At 46.1% G+C, this 13,731-nt stretch overlaps 1 long non-coding RNA gene across 1 annotated transcript; it reads right to left on the bottom strand.

Annotated features, from left to right (window-relative positions):
• Positions 1-234: 234 nt before the first annotated feature.
• On the bottom strand, positions 235-11,309 carry LOC140215329 (uncharacterized). The gene is made up of 4 exons (XR_011892288.1): positions 10,967-11,309; positions 10,085-10,184; positions 8,152-8,247; positions 235-484 (listed from the first exon to the last, which is right to left on the bottom strand). It is a non-coding gene; the product is annotated as an uncharacterized lncRNA (long non-coding RNA).
• Positions 11,310-13,731: the final 2,422 nt, after the last annotated feature.

Here is a 13,731-nt window from a genome sequence, read left to right as displayed (position 1 = left end):
TTCGTCACACGAATTTGCCTTTAGACTCCTTCATCCTGAAGACACCTCATGAATAGTATAGCTCGCCCACCTCCGTATACCCACCATTCTCAGCGCTAGCTCATTTTAACGCTGCCGTTGTATGTACTGAACCGCCAATAGATACGTGTGCTTTTCTTTCACGACTGCGACGATTTCCAGGCCTAGAAGCTACTAAAATAAATAAATAAATAAATAATCAGCCAAACTCAGACAGACAGAGAGAATAAACATGTTTATTACATAAATGTACCTCGAACCAGCTCTCACATCAGGCTTTATTTCTACAGAACAATACCGCCCGGGAGTTTCTGGCTGTTTGAAAAATAGGAGAAGGTCTTCTTTGACTGGATCTGTCCATCGGGCAGCTTGGTGAAGAGGACTCCTTTCTTGTCGCCTAGGACGAATCCAACGGCAGGATTGAAAGGCAGGAATGGGAAGAACGGCTCGCCCTGCTTCCACACGCCTGCGTAGTCAGTCGGCGACGAGATTGACGAGTTCGGTCACTTCAGGAACAATGCGGGCGGGCGCAGGAAGTGCGCAGACGCTGCAAGTTCTCGTGTGATATCTTTTTTTTTTCGTATTTTAGAATATACCTTCTCTGCCTAGCACTGTTATTTCGCGTTGGCCGTGTACCCTTCATATGTATGTCGATCAAATGCGATGCTTGCATCGTCCGCAGAAGCGCACGATTCGCTCGCATCTGCTGTTACGTACGTTTTTAGCATGCGGACTACTTTGTGAGCACGGACGTTGGTGCCGATTAGCAAAGCGTTTTGTTCGTAAGTGCTGTTTGCCATTGGTCGGTCGCGTTCTCTTTCTTCGCTTATAATATCCCGACATGCACCACGATCGTCTGACGTCTGTGCTTATACAAACGGACCTATAGCGCATGAACTTTTTTTATTGGTGACTGCGGACCCTGCTTCATTGTGACATCCGGGGTGGCACTTGAAAGTCTTAGAAAGGACACGCCCTGTCGTCAATGTTGTTAAGGAAATCTGCCGTGCAGCGAAGCTGCATTCCGAATGACGGCAAAAGTTCGTCGCGTTCTTCCTTTGTGAGCGTACAAATTTCACCGGTGCACTGTCATTATGGTGAAAGAAGTAGTTTGAAACTCTCGCAGAAAAAAAGATCGGGCGTAGTTTACTTTCTCTTCAATTATGAAACCGACCAGCCGATGAAAAAAAGACTGCTGCTAACTCCTTATAGTGAAATTGCTGACGATATTTTTATCAGTTATCAGTACCGCGTCATTGACAAGTAAAATATCTTTTAAGAAGATTTGCTTCATGATGCATGGATGTGGCTCAGGAAAGTTCCTTTCTTTTTTTTAGAATGTGAAACTACGTTCAATATTCCGCACAGATCAAGAGCGATGGATGTTTAGACACTAGCGCCGGTCTGAGGAATTCTACCCAACCGTCATGCCTTTTGCATGGATTGGCTTCAATTCCGCATTTGAAACACTTGTCACAAGCTAGAAAAGAAAGTTACTCAGAAGTTATTTGGACGCTAAAAATTGATGAGTGATTTTTGCATGTTTGATTATGCCTGTCGTCACCAACCCACTGCAATAGCTCAGTGGCTATGGCTTTACACTGCTGAGCTTGAGGCCGTGGGTCTGATCCCGGCTATAGCGGCCGCATTAGGATGGGGGCGGAATACAAAAACGCTCGTGTGCGTTGCATTGGGCTCAAGTTGAAGAACTCCAAGTGGTCAAAATGTATCCGGAGTCACTCACTAGTGCGTGCCCCAAAATGAGATCGTTGTTTCTGCACGTCAAACTACAAAATTTATATACCTTTTGTTAACTTTGTCTTCCCTGATACCATAATTCCGAAAAAGCCCTCTTTTGCCTCTACTGCGGTGCTGTTAAGAATTACTGCAAATCTACAGGTCATAAACATTATATGAAAGCCTCATGTGTTCGAGCTCATGTTTCTTTTGTCACGTTTTTATTGCATTTCTTCCGCGTAATTGGAGCAGCTGTATGACATTTACGCTCACCATGCTAATAAAATGTCATATTAACATGTCCTAAATATCGAAATATTTATGTCAGATTTTAAAAATTCTGAATTAATTCTGGGGTCTTACGTGCCAGAACGACGACGATGTTACTGTGCTCGGTTACTGGTTTTCTTCTAGTGCTGTAGTTTTTCTCTATTTATATTATTTTGTGCATCAGTAACAGGCAACGACGTTTGTGCTGAACCCTGAAGTCTCCTAGTCTGCTGGGAGATCCTCCCCGCGAAGCTTGCCATGGAAGATATGGTCTTGGACGCGTCTGGCGGTCAGCATAGACCGCCTGCGGCTCGGAAGTGGTTCAGTTCGGCAGTAGCAGCCGACGCGGCTGATTCCGAGCTTTCTGATTCAAGATCGGAAGATTCGGATGCTTTCATACCTGTCAAGCACGGCCGTCCAAGAAAGACGTCTCCGGCATCTTCCTCAAGTGAAAGGACTATCATATACAGCACCATCAAGACTACGACAGTAGCTTTCATACCCGTCGACGCGATGCTAAGCCTGAATGCTATCTCTCGACAGAAACTTAATGATTTCTTCTTCAAACTTGCCCCTGGACTAATCCAAATGGTTCGCGTAAACCACTGGGAAAATGTCATTGCTGTTGACACAACTGATGACAAGATGGCGCAAACTCTGCTTGGTTTGTCTGAAATCTGTGGGGTACACACGCGTCCCTACATACCACAGGGTACAAATATAGCAGCTGGTGTCGTATCTGATGTGGACTTGGATCTCAAAGACGACGTTTTTAAGAACATGATCGTTTGCACGGCACCATGCAAAATAATTAGCGTTTGAAGGCTGGGCTCGTCAAATTGTATGAAGATACTTATCGCCTCTGGAAAGCTGCCTAGTCATATAAAGGCTGGACTTCTGCGCTATCCTGTTCGACCTTTCGTACCACGGCCTTTGCAATATCATAAGTGCTTTAAGATTGGTCATGTTCAGGGTTTTTGCACCAGAGATCTGGTCTGTGCCAAATGCGGTGGGAATCACTATGTAGATTCCTGTGAAAGTCAGGCATATCGGTGCCCTAACTGTAATGGTGAACATTTGGCAACGGATAAAGGATGTCCCTTATTGAAGAATGAACAGAAGGCACTAAAAGAGAAAGCCAAAAAGAAGGCAGCAGGAGATGAAAGCTCCCGTCGCCGTAGTGCTGCCCCAGCGACTGGAAAAACAGCGCGTTCAAAGAGTGACAAAGAAACAACGCATCGGAAAGTAGGGGGGCAGACCTTCTGCCTCTCAGACACATCGTGGCCAGCGCTTCCATCGAAACCGTCGGAACAAGTATCTACAAAAACTTCGACCACAGTGGAAAGCACTGCAAACACAGTACCTAAACCGGTATCAGCCAACGACGATGTGCAACTTGTCAATCTTCTGAAGATGCTTGTCAACGTCATCAGATGTCTATACGCCGGTCGCCAGACACCAGCAGCGTCAGCAGCAGAGCAACTTTTGGAGGCCCTCGTTCGTGTCCTCGACGGCCTTCATTAGACGTTTTACCGGAAACAATTCTAACAGTTGTCAGCAGCCTCGCCCCTTTGTGCTGCAATGGAATGTCAGGTCGATGCGACCGCGGCACGCTGATCTAGTGCTTCGACTCATCGCTATGAAGTCTCCACCAGAAGTTATAGCGCTTCAGGAAACTAACGTAAGGAAAGACGAATATCGATTGCCAGGCTTCGTGGGTGTCGACAGTAACACTCGATGCGCGGAACAAGCTTGTGGCTCTTTCCAGTGTGTGGACGTGGCGCATACGCGCAATGTTTCAAAAGCATCAGTGTACGTTCGTGCTGACTTGGACTTCGCGGTTATTGACACAGACGGCATCTGTGACGATGAGTTTGAGTGTGAAGCTGTTACTGTGAGCCTCAGAGGTGTGTGTACGACGGTGGCAAGCATATACAACAGGCCTACACGTTCTTCCGATACCTCGCTACTTGAGGGCTTAGTGTCTCGGTGTGGTGCATCGTTGGTGTTATGCAGAGATTTTAATGCCCACCATCCACGATGGTGTAGCCGTCCTCAAGACAATCGTGGGGCAGAGATTAACGAGATCATTATCAAGAACGATCTGCAAATACTGAATGACGGTTCACCAACACTTATAGGTAGACGAAAGTAGCATTCCACTATAGACCTTGCGATATCAACGAAAGATGTGTGCTTAGCCTGGTCATGTGAACCCGGCCCGTGGGGCTCAGATCACCTACCCATTTGGTTAACACCAACACATACTACGGGTCGCCAGGATGTGGTTTATACAGTGACTAACTGGGACAAGTTCCGACAGCTGATCTCAGAGGCACCATCTCAAGACAGCCTATTTAAACTTATGAGTGAGTGCTTACGGAAAGCTACAGTACAACGACGACGGAGTATCGGCAAACCAAACCCCGATCTAAAGCTTTTGCGGCTCCGCGCATGTCGACGGCGCGCTTATAGACGGGCACAGCGCTGTAAACGACGCACCGACTGGACTATATACAATTGCATTGATGCAGCCATACGGCGGCATACAAAACAGTTTCGTCGCAAGAGCTGGGAAGTTTTGTGTGGTTCGTTGCATACTGGAAGTGGGTTTGGAAATGTATGGCGCATATTGAAGGCTCTCTGCACTCCTGAAATCTGCAAGAATCCTACGGCTGCATTGAGCATAGCGACTGGCCAGTCACCAAAAGTAATAGCGGAGGCATTTGCAGACATTTTAGTCTCTCCTGCATCCAGTGACACCACAATTAGCGACCTTCCTTTTTTGACAAGTCACAGCACCATAACCGCTTCGTATACGGTCCAACCTGCCAGATGAACGAGGCAGATTTCACTCTTGAGGAGCTGCGACACGCGCTGAGCCTCTCCAAACGCCGCACTGCTCCAGGCGAAGATGGTGTGACGTATCCAGCATTGCGGAACGTTGATAAGAGTTTTCATGACCGTATATTGGACGAGTTTAATGAAGTATGGAGAACCGGTGTAATTCCTGCTGAATGGAAATCGTCCGTGGTAATGCCAATTTTAAAGCCCGGGCGTCCTGCAAGGCACCTCAAGTCCTACCGGCCAATATCGCTAACTTCATATGTCACAAGTTAATGGAGCGAATGGTCTTGTTTCGCTTAGATGTCAGGCTAGAGGAGCTGAATTTTTTCCCTGATGTCATGAGTGGCTTTCGTCGCCGCCGTTCAGCTCAGGACAGCATATCGTACCTTGTCCCAGCGCTCGAATATGCTAAAGGAAACAAGCATTCCGCCTACATGCTCTTCCTAGACATACAGCAAGCTTTCGATTCAGTTCCGCATAAGGCGATTATTTTCGCTCTTGCAACCGCGGATATTTCAGGTCGTCTGCTCTACTTCGTGCATAATTTTCTATCGGAGCGCCGGATGAAAGTGCGTGTCGGAGGAGTAACTAGTGTATACCGAAATGTGAAGTGCGGTGTTCCACAGGGCAGCGTATTATCGCCGCTTTTGTTTAACACCGTCCTCGCCGCGCTTCCAAGTCGTTTGCCTCGGGACACTGACTTCCCTGTGAGCATAGCTGTCTACGCAGATGACATTGCTCTGTGGATAAGCGGCCCTTCGCACCTTGGTCCGCGGCTTCGTGCAAGCTTGCAAAGAGCTCTAAACGCTACTTCGGAGTACTTGAGTAAAGTTGGCCTGCTCATCTCACCTGCTAAGTCGGCTGCAATAGCATATCACCCTAAACAACGCACTCGTCGAACAATGAGCCCACTGTATCTTGACGAAACGCCTATAGACTGGGTGCGACAACACCGTTATTTGGGGTTAATTGTGGATGATCGCATCTCTTGGCGTCCTGCCGTTAAATCTGTACGATGCAAATCGCACTCCCTCCTTAAGTATGTGGTCGCCTTGACTGCTCGAGGTGCTGGCTGCGACCAAACAACGGCTCTCCAGGTGTACCAGTCATCTGTACTCTCAGGCATGATGTTTTGAACATACCACCTAGTTTGATGGCCCAACTGGAGCGAGATCATCGTGTTGCCCTTCGACTAATACTTGGATTTCCTCGTGAGGCGCAATCTATTGCATTACTCACTGAAGCGCATCAGTTACCCCTGAGGCTGCAAGCAGATCAGAAAGCTCTGTATCATATTGAGCGTCTGCACTGCGCATCGAATGGTCAATCGCTCCTTGATCGTCTCATTCAACGCCCGTTATCTCGCATGGGAAAAATGGCGGCATTATTGAGGAATATCACTACCATTTCTGAACATGCTGCTTCAGATACGTCTCCGCCTCCAAAAGGTATCACGAAGCACGTATTCCCCATTTACCTAACAATCCCTGATATGCACAAAAAGTCTGATATGCCTGTTTCGGCAATATTCCAATTGGCTCAGTCTCACATGTTCAAAAAGTTTCCAGATTATCTTCAAGTATTCACAGATGCAGCGGTACACAACGACGGTCAAGGCGCCTGTGCAGCTTTTTTGTGCCCTTCAACTCAAGTACGGCTTATTCTTCAAATACGTCATCCAACTTCGTCAACAACTGCGGAGCTAGCAGCGATTAATGTTGCACTGAAATACGTGCAAGAGGAGTTAACTACATCGAAGGTTGTCATCTTTACGGACTCCCGTGCTGCCCTTAGCAGGTTACAACGCAGTGAGATTGATTGTCCACTTGTGCGCAGAATTACTGACTCTGCGAGCAAAATTACATCACGTGGGGTATCTCTCGTTGCTCAATGGATACCTTCACACGTAGGAATCGCCGGAAATGAAGAGGCTGATCGGCTCGCTTCAACTTGTGCTCATAACAACTGTGACTGCCCAGAAATTTTGTGCAAGCTTGATGACACTTGTCTGCTGCTTCGTCACCACCTACTCAAGCAGCATCCAGAGCAGCGCGTCGCAAATGGAACGTTCCCGCCCCGTGTTCGCGGTCGAGGCTTGCCTCGTCGCACTAGAGCACAACTGCTCAAGCTGAGGGTTGGTTGCGTGAACGTGCACGAACGTTTATACAGACAAGGACGTGTAGCAAGTCCATTGTGTACGTTTTGTGGCTGCTGCGAGACACTTCAACACCGTATATTTGAGTGTCCCGCTTTCAGTGCGCAGCGCATGTCGCTAGTGAGAAACTATCATCTTCTTGACCTGCGGTGTGCGACACTCGAGGAATGTTTATACTCCTGTGGTTGTACGTCTAAACGTGATCAGGCCCATCGCGCCCTACTTACCTTTCTAGAGTTAACTAACTTAGGTTCACGTCTGTAGCGTGAACATTCAACATTCTGTAATTGCGTGAGCTCCAGTGACCGGCCCTACTGTGTGTGATCTGAACTGTGTTCTACTTTAGTCTTTAGATTTGTCCTGTTGCTCTGCCTTTCCTCTTTCTTCCCCTCCGTCCTATCTTCCATTTCTGTGTTGCTGATACCTCCCTTCAGAAGAGTGGCTGGCGTTGTGCCCCTTCCGGTGGCAGTTGCCAGCCTGCTTCTCGCTTTCCCTTTCCTATTAACTGTGTATATGTGTTCAAAACAAATAATAATAATAATAATAATAATAATACCTGCCAAAACCACGAGTTGATTGTGAGGCACGCGCATAGTGTGGTAAGGGACTCCGAATTAATTTTGACCACCGGTGGATGTTTAACGTGCCCCAAATGCTCTGGACACGGGCGTTTTTGCATTTCGCCCCCTGGAAATGCGGCCGCCGCGGCCGGGATAATTAAAAAAAATCATACTTGCCAGCTTACCTATTAGAACTAGATACATATGAGACCATAGTGGACGCAGTCCTCACGGCTACTGGCAAGAAATGAAACAACAGCAACAGAAAAAATTTCTGAACAGCAAATTTAATTTTAAGCCAGGTAGCTGGCAAAATATTCTGTTGAACTCCGGAATACAACAAGGACGGCAGCCCAAGCCCAACGAGAGGCAAGCGACCACGTTCTTTGTTACCTACAGGCATGCTGCTGCGAAAGCTTCACAGCAGTAGTTATTTAAGCGTAACGATTAACTTCTTTCCTGTGCGCTTTTCGTGACTGGGGCTACTTTCGTAAGAACGTCAAGGGACATACGACGCGTCACTTATTCGACTAATTACACGGCTTCTACAAAAAAGTTGTTCACCTGTTTTAACTGGTGTAGTAGCGAATAAGTTCATATGCTGAATCGCATCCAAGGCTACGGACTCTGCAGGTGTTTGTGGAGCCGCAAAAGCCATCCCTGGATGAGAATTGAAAAAAAAAAGAGATAATATTGTATGCGACCTTTGCCTTTCGGCAGCCGATGCATTTTCAATACGTTAAAGCGTCTGAAGCAGCTGGTCGTGCACTTCACCGCACTAGCAGAATTACCCATGTGCGGGAAAGCGCTAAACAATCATTCTTTAAACAGCAGAAAATTCTGGCAGAACCCGCCTAACGATTAATGTCGACGCTAATGCGGTCAGCATTGAAGCAATGTAGCGACGCACAGTATTGCCTTTGCCAAAAGGTGTCCTGAATCAGATAGAGAGAGAGAGAAAGCAAGGACAGGAAAGGCAGGAAGGTCAACTAGAACAGCACCCGGTTTGCTACACTACACTGGGGGTTCGGGAAAGGGGAATAGAAAGAGGACTCAAGACCGTTCACCGAGTCCAAGATACTCGGACCGTTGCCACACCCGTCACTGGCACGAAAAGCGATTCGTGCACTAGTGCAATACTTGAAGTGCACCGGCTTAAGAGACCGTTTATAGTGTCCCTGTGTATAGTGTCCCTCCCACAGGCACTCAGTGCTTACTCTCTTCCTTTTTTCCTGCATCAGTCCTGTATGTGTGTGTATGAGGCTCCTTTCTTGCGCCTCCCCCTGAGTACGCTGCGCCATCTGGCGCCGCCGCCCCGAAGTTCGCGAGTGGCGCGTGCGTAAATGTACATGCGGACAAGGCTGTGCCTGAGTATATCTGACGCTGTTTCTCTTCCGCCCAGCCCCCGAGGAACTTTAAAGGAGTGTGTTTTTTTTTTGTCATTTAAGAGCGGAACCTACCTAGTGGCATAAAGCTAGACGCCCAAGTTGGTGTGAGAGTGGTTAATTGAAATGCGGCACGTACCGACTGTCACATACCCAGAGACCCAAGTTGGTCCGACGGTTGGTTTAGAATCTGGTCCATTCAGCATAGCAGCCCGATGCTCTGCCCATTATACCATGGACCACCCGGCTAGCCAAGTTGGCAGGAAAATGGTTAGAGACATAGGAACAAAGATAGAAGCACGGCTGCTGGATAAAAAAAAATGCGGCCTGCCACGTCAGGCGGGCTGCAATGGGAGCGAATGCCTCAGCCGAAGTTGCATTCTCGGCCGCTTGGGCTGGCCGAACGGCGCTAGCTCTCGGGGACTCGACGCGTCGGTTTCCACGGGCGACGGCGTTCGAAGCGCGTTCCTCGCGCATTTGATTTGATTTGATTTATTGATTTTTTCTTTCTGTACATCAACAGAAATCGAAGCAAAAGCAAAAGGCTATACAGCCTGACAGGGGCTTTCTATGCATTTTCTATGCCGATCCCGGACAACAGACCCCGACTGGTAGCGCCGCGGCGGATAACAGCGTTTTCGGTGCACGCGACAGGCCGCATCTTTCTTTCTTATCCAGCGGCCGTGATAGAAGCATTCCGAAAAGTATATAAAGTATCCTAAGAATGATAATCGCATTATAACTTGTTGACGGCTCTCAGTCGACAGATCTAAGCGCTTTTCTTACACAGAGTCTTAGCACGTAGATATTCCCATTAATGAAGCCATGAAATGAACACAACAGCACTTTTTATCGTTTAACCATTTAATGCGCACACTCTTCGTTTCAAAAGTTATCTTAAGCAAACATACGTGCTGTTATAGACGCGGTTGTCAACATATCACACTATTAAAGTCGTAGACGAGAGATAAGCTCACATTGAGAATCTTATTAAAGAAATTCTTCTAAATGCAGTTTCTTTCATGGCGATAACCCATGCTGGCATAAAGCTAAGGTCCAGATAAAACTTGATCATTTGTGGCGCATTTTAATCGAGGGTTGTATATACTCACCAGCTGTTATTAGAAGCATGGAGGCTACTGTGGGCAATGGCTTAATCATTTTTCTACGGAGGTTCGCCCTAGCAAAACTTGTGGTCTCTTCTGCGTAGTCCTGTTAGAGCGAGAACGTATATCAACGAAACAGTTCACTGCACGCCATACAATGTGGGGTGACCGACATTTTAACAGCGCAAGCCGAGACGTCTGAATTGTCAAAAGATGAAGCGTGGAGGGGTTCAGAGGTTTGAAAAGATGCTCGACATCAAACATATCTGTTCTCTTTCCTACAGTGTTCAGTATTTAGCTTTCCGTATAATGGTTTTAGAATAGGGGTTTTCGTACACAAGCAAAAGTTTTTCTGGCCACGTGCGGGAGGCCGTGAAAAAAAAGAAAAGAAAACGAAATGTCTTGAAATTCAGAGATGCGCTGTGCTGAACGCAAACGCAAGTCCTGATTTAAATGATAAGACTCGAAATGTATCCTTTGCTTCCAACTTTTGCTGCTGTGGTACTTGTACTTTTGCCAGACACTGTAGATTTGTTAAGCTTCACAGAAAATGAACTTACGTGAGAAATGTGACAAATTGTGAATAAAATGAGCGCGCGGTAGCCAAGTTTCCACGCTGAACGAAAGCGTTTGAGAAAATAGCAGCATTGTGGAGAACACGCGATACCCCCCGCTTAAGCGGCTGTGTTCCATTCACGTACGCCCAGCATTTCAATTTTTTCTTGAGTTATTCTGCTCGTGTAGGCTACTATTCGACATGAATAAATGTTATCGGTTGTGCCTTGAGCAGTTAATGCTACTGGCACTGCAATTTGAGGGTTTGCACGTGCTAATCACATTATCAAATTATATATGTTTTATCACTATCCTACAATTATCGGCGCTTACCTTACAAATCGGTAGCCCAGGCGACTCCTGACACTTCAACCCAACTTCGTGGCAGCCATCTGCACCTAGCTATATATGCACATGCTTGTGGACGCCTTCTCCAACAGCAGATCCATATTTCTTTTCAAGTTGTGAATGGAGCTGCGTTAAGAAACGTCGAGACGTGTTGAACGTCTTTTCTCACCCCAGAAGCATTATAACCTGACAATTTTTTAATCTTATTGGGGTGCCGGGGGGGAGTTGCTCAGATACAACAAAGGCTGCGTATTGCGGAACGCTGGCGAATAGCAAAAATAATAACTTGAAATGGAAAACATAAACATAAGTGAGGGTTTCTAAAAACGCACGCAAACCTCCTTACGCCTTCAGTTGCTTCCGTCTTATATACCTGCACGGTTAAAACAAAACCAAATGAGGTGTTTTGAGAGCAGAAACAAATAACAGCTTTAGAAATCTGGATTGTAAAGTGTCAACCACTCGCTTGCATTGATTTCTCACTTGTCGCGCATTAAAAATATATATATATATATATTTATATCATCATCAGATATCAACCAGCTGTAGACATGTCCAGTTGAACCCCGGCTTTGTCGACAAAAAACAGTTGCTCGGGCCGTCAAGAAACTCGTCAGCAGGTGAGACAAAGGCAGAACAGCTTCGAAAAAAAAAATCAAAGGCGAAGTCTTCACGTGTTCTAAAATAAGTTCGGCCTGACTAACTGCCATACATAGGACTGTCCGTAACAACGCTAGATTCTTAGTGGAAAATAAGGAATGTCTGTTCGTCGACCAGTTGGCTTCAGTGTTCCTTATACAGACAAAAAAAATCTGCAGCACGGTTACCACACGAATTGAACGGTATATTTCATGAATTTTACATTCCCGCTGTGCTGATTATGCCAAAATCCTTCTGCTTTATTTTATTTATTGGTTGCGAGACGAATCAAACGTCGATTATCATATATATAGTCATCAACCGATGTCTGACTGACCCACAATTAAAGTTAATGGAGCACTACACGACATCGTGTTACCAACGCCGACGTCCTTGACGACGAGTCGTTCCTAATTAAAGTTGGTCTCCCTCATACTCTCAATGGAAATAATTCCTTAGCCACTGTAATTTAAAATGCGCCAAGGGCCATTAGCACTGACACGCGCGCGAAGAAGCTAAAGCAGCTGTAGTAATGCTCTGGACATGTAGGGAAAACAAGGAATCATTTTAACATAGCAACAGAAGTTTGAGTTGACTATTCATCACCGCACCAAGCAAGGGTTAGAAAGATTGCGCTAATAATAACGAAAGCCAGATGAAGATGGCTTATATACGACGAGTTAAGTGAAGGACAGGGAGGTGGAAGAAAGCCGGTAGTGCAGCTCCAAGTGTTTGGCGAAATCTCTGCCCGGCAAATAGCGAAGCCCGCGTACCTACAGTGCAACTTCGACGTCAGCTGCATTGCTTACGGCTTGTTCACACTGCAGCAAATGCTTTCCTAATGTCGCACAACATGCTTGCCAACAGTGTTCCCAACGTGCTGGTCAACATCTGCGTTAGCTAAAGCTTAGCCATGGCCACTGTCATAGCACCGGCATAGAACACGATCGACAGTGTTTGGCCAACACGCCCTGCTTTATTCTTCTCTTACCATTTCTTCTCGGTCACACACATTGTCATTGGCTCCGGTCAGGGTTCAAGCTCATGACCTTTCGCTTGCTGTAACAAGATGTTCTAAGCGCTGCCTCATAACGGTTGCGCTTCGGTTTAGGTAACATACCACGGCAGCTCGATGGACGTGCGGCGAAGCAATTACAGCCGCCGCTTTGCGCATGCTTTGTAGAAGACTATACAGTCTGGCGTTGCAAGCAATCGAACGTTATGCGCGACAGATGAGATTACACGAACAGCTTCATTTTTGAGAAACACGTAGGATTTACTATGTAGCCTTGTGCTACAGTCGAATATATTACAAATGTTTTTCTTGAAAACATTTCCCCATGTTGCGGATTTCCACAAAAATGATTTACCGTAGTTGTTTCTTCAGAAAAATAAAAAAAAAACGTATTATATATAGTATTTATATCTGCCTCTTTTATTCTTGAAATCAGCTTGGTCTCTTGATTATTAATATACAAGCATCAGCAACGACAATAGCAGAAAGCAATAGCGGTTTCGCGCGGCGAAAATTGAGCTTGGAACGAGTGCAGCAGTCGAGGCAAGAAGTTTTATTATACGTATACATATATATATATATATATATATATATATATATATATATATATATATATATATATATATATATATATATATATATATATATATATATATATATGGTTGACAGCACACAAAATATTGTTACGCGCGAAAGAGACCGCTTATCACCCTTACGGATGAATGGGGCTGTTTACTTTAGATCGCGAAGGTGAGCACAAGAGCAGCGAGCTGGTGTCGCAGAGGGTCACAAGCTTCGGTAAAACTTTGGCAATTTAATACTGACAGTATTCTCATTATTTTCTTGTTATTGAGACTATGCAAATGCATTTCAGCTACCTGCGCACATTAGAAAGATGGCTATGATACTCGCCGGATGGTGGCACTGCTTAGAGAAGAAATGTGAGAAAACCGACAACCACAAGGAAATGCAATCTACACACGGAACTCCACGAGGAAGACGGATGGGGAAAGAGAGGGAGGTGCGCATAAATTAAACGTGCGAGTCAAAGTGCAAAGGTATACACTAATGGGCGCGAGGCTGCCCGCAGTATAGA

Source organism: Dermacentor andersoni, chromosome 1 (genome assembly GCF_023375885.2).
Source record: "Dermacentor andersoni chromosome 1, qqDerAnde1_hic_scaffold, whole genome shotgun sequence".
Taxonomy (NCBI): domain Eukaryota; kingdom Metazoa; phylum Arthropoda; class Arachnida; order Ixodida; family Ixodidae; genus Dermacentor; species Dermacentor andersoni.
Note: the sequence above shows the minus strand (reverse complement) of the source record. Positions and strands in the feature narration are given on the sequence as shown.